Genomic DNA, 6,000 nt, shown 5'->3' with positions numbered 1-6,000 from the left:
TGATCGCTCCAAAGGTATTGTGTTGCACCATCCACATGTCCTGACACTGCAGGTATTGGCTTACACCGCAGCTGCTGCCTTCCAACGTGGATAGTGTCTTCAGTGGTGCAGGCTGACTCATACAACACCTTGAAATTTCTGAGCTGGATTATAACACAGGCACTACTGGAAACCACAAGGGCTGTCTTACACTGTAGCTGCTGTGTTACAACAAAGTTACTGCCTTAGACCGCGGGAAATGATTTCACCTCAGATATGGCAATACTTTACAGGTACTGCCTTCACCACAGGAATTGCCCTCACTGCAGCAAGTGTCTTTCAGTGCAGGTTCTGCATTATACCACATGTTTACATAGCTGGTACCGCCTCACAACAAAAATGTTGCTTTGCACCGCAGATTGACCTTACATTGCAGGAAGTGACTAATTTACTAATGACACAGGTACCGTTTTGCAATAGAGGTAGTGCCTTACATCACAGATGTTGCCTTGCACCACAGTTCCTATCTTACACCACATGTTCAGCCTTACACCACAGTAATCTTTTGACACTGCTGGATTCGCCTCAAGTAAGAAGTTTGCCTTACCTGGTTTTGCCTCACACTGCAGCTAATGCATTACACAGCACGTTATACCGTAAGGTGGTTTCCTCTTAACCTGCAGGAATTGCTTTACAACAGATGCTGCCTTATCGCGGTCGTAGTGAATTATACCACAGTTGTTTGTCACATAGATTTGTTGAGTTACACTACAACTTTCCCATTTGAACACAAGCAGCCTCACACCACAAATATTGATGTACACGGCAGGTACCACCTGATGCTTCATGCGACCCCCTAGTTTAATGCCAAATGAAAGACTTTAAAATTCCTTTGATCTTTCCATTCGTTGTCATTTCCTTCCAAACCGCAAGTTCATCCAAGTACTGCATTTATCTATTACCTTCCACTTTGTCTCAGATGAAATCACCTATTCTGAATTCGCGAATATGCATGGACATGATATCTATTCAGAATCTGGAGAATATCAAAATGTGCAATTTAACCAGTTGATTCATGGCTTCCTCCAGAGAGTGCTGTATCTTTACTGAGCAGCAGGTAATTTCTTGTATAGTTTGGCAGCTGCGGCAATGAAAGTGGAAATGCGGGACAGATACCAGTCTAACAACTTGGATCCCTCCATTTGGTATTGCTTGCCAGAAAGTTCATGAATGCGTTCAGTTTAATGTTGCCTACCGGCTGATCTCCACAGACGCTGTGCGTATATAATTATTGATCTAGATATGGCGCAACCAGTATGTAACTTGCATGCTGATGCTCTCAACAACTGCTCAAAAATATGTTCAGTTATGTGGGCAACATCGCTGCAAAAAAATCATTAATATCAGGAAGAGTGAGTACATACATCAAACCCAAATTTAGAGTCCCGTGTTATATGCACACGAAGGTTCATTAAACAGACTAAGGGCAACACGTTTTAGACATTACTGGGATGGGGGCGCAACGGGCCTCGATATAATTTACTGTTCATCTCATTATCGTCCCTGAGAGGGCATTTAACAGTCAACTAGATTGCGATGGGTTGGAATGGACTTCAGTACAGATGAGGATAACATGTTCCCTTCTCTAATGGGATTCGTGAACGAGAAAACTATTTACGACAATCCATTCATGGTCATCACACAGTTTTTGAAAAAAAATGTTGTTTTCAAGTTCCACAATATGAAGGTATTCCAACCCAAAATCCGCACCATACGATTGGTGTGTGGATTGCTATCTCGGGATTACAATGTCACAATGTCAACTGCAAACAGAACGACCCTAAATCTTGCTTATTGTTTTCTTTTGTTTTCCGTTTTGATATCCTTCTTCGTTCACATTTTCAGACTAAGTAGCGAATAGTAGTCACTTTAAATCATCAATGATCACGACGGATACTGCATCAAGAGCGAGTGCCAGGATTGCCATGCAACCTATTGTAAAATATAGCATTCTGTACTCATATCTGTCTTCCAAGATGGTGCCGGAGTGAGGCAACTTCTTGCAAGCTGTGCCCAGCATACTCTGTAATCTTTCTTTTCCTCTTCTTCGATGCTTCTCAAACTTCATTCTAACTCTTTTAATGTCTCGAAGAATGCTTGAATGAATTTTGTCATGATTGACGAATCTTAGGACCCTGGAGACTCCCGACTGGGAGTGACGAGGAGCAGCTGCCCACATGTGAGCAGCAGCGGGCGCTGCAGCCTCAGAGCCGGGGATTCCTCCAGAGCGGCTTCCAGAGACAGGGAAACGCCCGAGAAGCCTGGGCCTACACTAAGAGGACTCCCAGAGCCTAGGGAAAGGCCAGGGGAGTCGGGACTTGCACTCTGCTGGTCCACAACGACCAGACTTGCATCCCTGAGGCTGAAGGCCTCTCCACCGTCCCCCCCTGCCCCTTCCCACACACACACATACACACACACACACTCCCCATCCCCTTTGAGCCGACAGCTGCAACCTCCTGCAGACTCCAATCATTCACTCCCTTCCCCTTACAAACACCCTCCCTACACTCGCCCCAAACTTAAAAAAAACTCTGACAGCCCCACAATCACTAACATTGCTCCTTTGCGTTCAATTGCAGATCTAAATAACCTATATCCTCTGCAGGACTGGCTTAATCGGTAACACATTGTCCAGTGTTTCAGAGATGTAATTGACTGAGTTTTCCCTCTCGTTGCTTATCAATAAGTTCCATGTATGCTACTTCAAGACACAGACCGCAATATAAAACATTCTTCTGGCATCCTCAGATAAGGTTAATACCGATTTCAATTCAGCAATTACAGGCATGCTTTTTCGAAGTTAAAAGAAAAACACTAAAGCAGTTCAGCAGCGATGAATTTGCATACTTTTGTGAACTGTGCTTTCGTGTTCTCTGGGGCGATGGTGGACGGGACATGACGTATTGCAAAGACGGGCATGATGTAATTGAGGCGGGGTTGGGGGCTGATTTGAAGGTGAGCAATCGGTTTTATTCAGTTATGTGATGGAAAATCTGCTGGTAGAAGTCATAATGTACTATTCATCCCAAATCGTTGTTCAGAGAGCAGTTAAGAGTCAAATGGTTTCTGTATGTCTGGACTGGCATGCAGACGACAGCATGTGAGGATGGCATGTTTCCTTCCCTATTGGCATAAGTGAAGCAGATATGAATTTATGACAATCCATTCATGGTGATTCGAGGATTTTTGGGAAAAAATGATTTGTAATTCTGCAACCTGATGTCATTCACACCCAGAACTCCAGAATATAGGTTTGATGTCTGAATTGCTACTACTAGAATACAATGCTCTTAAGCCAACTGCAAAAAAGAACTACCCTAAAACTTGTCAGCATTATGACTATTGTTTTTCGACATTTTGTGGCATTTTCCATCGTACACCATGTCCAGAGTAAATATTGAAGAATAGGCATTTTAAATCAACAGAGTCCAGAGCGGACCATGCATATGGGTCAGTTTCAGAATTAATATGCAATTTCTTTTAAAAAAAACTTCAGAAAGAGAAACAGAATTGTTTGATAACTTTGCAGAATAAGGGATTTGTAAAACACTATTTTAATTGACAGAAACGTTAAAGGAGAAGAAAAATATTTATAACACAGCAATTGGTTGAATAACAATTATATTATTCAAAATTAAAAGTATCTTTCGAGCAACAAGTTGATCTGCTTGGCAGTGGGAAGAGAATAGACCGAGGTATATTCTCGATATTGGAAAAGAATTTACAAATTGGTATTATATGGAGTGAATTTTAAGAATCATATAATTATGTTATACAAAACTAGATGGAAGTCGGCGAAGAATGAATGAGGGAGATGTGTAACAATGAACTGTACCTGATATTCAAACAGATCTTAACATGCACTAGTTACGTAACCCGAAATAATAACCCTGATGTATGTCTGTAATAGATGCCTTGTAACCGTTCTTTCAAAGCAAGAAATAGATGGACAATTAAAAAAAAGTCGTATCAATGCACACGATGCGGACTGGTGCACTCGTAGTTGCATTCTCACTCTTGAATATAATTGAACGTTTCATTCTATTTAAAGTACTAGGATTAAGGAGTTGCATTGAGTTGTGATGCTGAGCCTCTGATGAGCATCGTTTACTCTTCCCGCCCGAGAATGGAATCCAATCCAGATTCAAAGCACACACATTGTAATCAGCGCGATTACACAGGGCTCCTGCGCGGTCACCATTCTCAAATAGTGAATCCAGGTTCACGGTACCTCCACTGGAATCAGCATGAGCACTGCGGCACTGTCACAAAATCAATCTGAGCTCTTAAATCCTGCCATATCTGCAACATAGATTGAATCCGTTAAGATAGTATAATTGTTGTTTTTACATAATACGTGTCATAGTCACTTTCTTCTCGCTATGTCCAGATGTGACATGGAACTTAAATGATACTTACATGTTCGTGTTGTTGGACGTGAGTTGTGGCGCCTATACTGGACAATGCGATAACTCCCATTTTGCTCTACTGCCTACGGGAAATATTCATTTCTAGCCCTGTTTGATGTGTCAGTGTTGATCTCTGAGAAATTCTCTTCTCTTGTGGCATGATTATCGTGTTTTTGCTAGGATTCCCAGAAATAACGTACACCTTAATGTTCTGAGCGGTGAAATAAATATACAGCTTAGAGACCTTTTTTATAGCAGTCCTCAATGATGGGAATTCACCCAATACATCTCTTTGAATTTTGCGTAAAGAATCAATTGTCATCGAGGTACTTTAATAATGTCCAGGGTCCTCTGAAATAAGCCAATGTAATCATTTTATTTCTTTCACGGGCCATGTGCAGGGACATGTCTGGGATGTTTTAGTTCTGAACGTCAGTTCACACGCAACACAAGGTCATGATACCATGATACCAAAACTTGTATGTCATGTCTTTGTACCTCATTGTCTTTCTATGGAGAGCGTCAGCATTAGAAATTTACAACGTAGAGGTGGAAATGGTGCTTCTAATGAAGCGACAGTCTAGAATGAGAGGTCTTTCTCTTAGGATAAAGGGTAGCAAACTTTAAGCAAAGGTGAGGTGTAATTATTCTTCTCAAAGAATCGTGAACCTGTAGAATTCACTGCACAACTATGCGGTGGATGGCGGGACATCGAATAAATTTAAGCAGGAGACTTTTTTCATGATTAACAAAGTGTTGGAAGTTTATACAGAAGTGTCAGGAAAATGGAGTTAAGACTGAGATAGGATTAGTCATTATTGTATTGAATGGCAGAGCATGATCGAAGGAGCTGAATTGCATACTCCTGCTCCTTGTTCTTCCGCTCTAAAGAAATAGGAACCTGCAGCGACATGGACATGGATTTCATGAATAGGAAAGTATTTTTTATAGTGCTTGTGGTGGCAGAGTGTATACAAGAAAGATCATTCTGTAAATTTCTCAATTGTTCAAATAACAAAGTATAAGGGAATTGCCCTCCTTACAAAATAAAAGTGCGAATATTTTAGAAGCAGTTCAAAGAAGGTAAACTACTCTGTTTGTAATTTGTGGTGTAAGGGGTGACAGGAGAAAGTTCCATACCTCTGTCGGGAAACACGTTGCGCACTTTTTGGAGCGGTTCACGTGCACTGGACACTATGTGACACTCATCTCTCACCATAGGCTCCAAGTAGCTGCTGAAATTAAGTTTAAGCTCTGTTTATTTATTAGTGTCACGTGTCGGCTTACATTGACACTGCAATGAAGTGACTGAAAATTCCCAAGTCGCCATACTCCAGTGCCTGTGCGGTTAATCTGAAGGAAAAGTTAGCATCACCAAAGCAACAAACTTTCTGACAGTGCGACGAAGCCGGAAAAGCCGAAGGAAACCCACGAAGAGACGGGGAGAGTGTGCAGAGACCGCATGTATATTGACCCAGGCCAGGAATCCAACGCGGCCGATTCCACAGCACTGCAAATTATTTCTGCGAGTGAGGTGAAACAGGTGAGA

The sequence above is a fragment of the Carcharhinus amblyrhynchos genome, chromosome 13 (genome assembly GCF_965287045.1).
Source record: "Carcharhinus amblyrhynchos chromosome 13, sCarAmb.v2.hapA, whole genome shotgun sequence".
Lineage (NCBI taxonomy): Eukaryota > Metazoa > Chordata > Chondrichthyes > Carcharhiniformes > Carcharhinidae > Carcharhinus > Carcharhinus amblyrhynchos.
The sequence above is the reverse complement of the archived record's forward strand: the minus strand, read 5'-3'. Positions refer to the sequence as shown.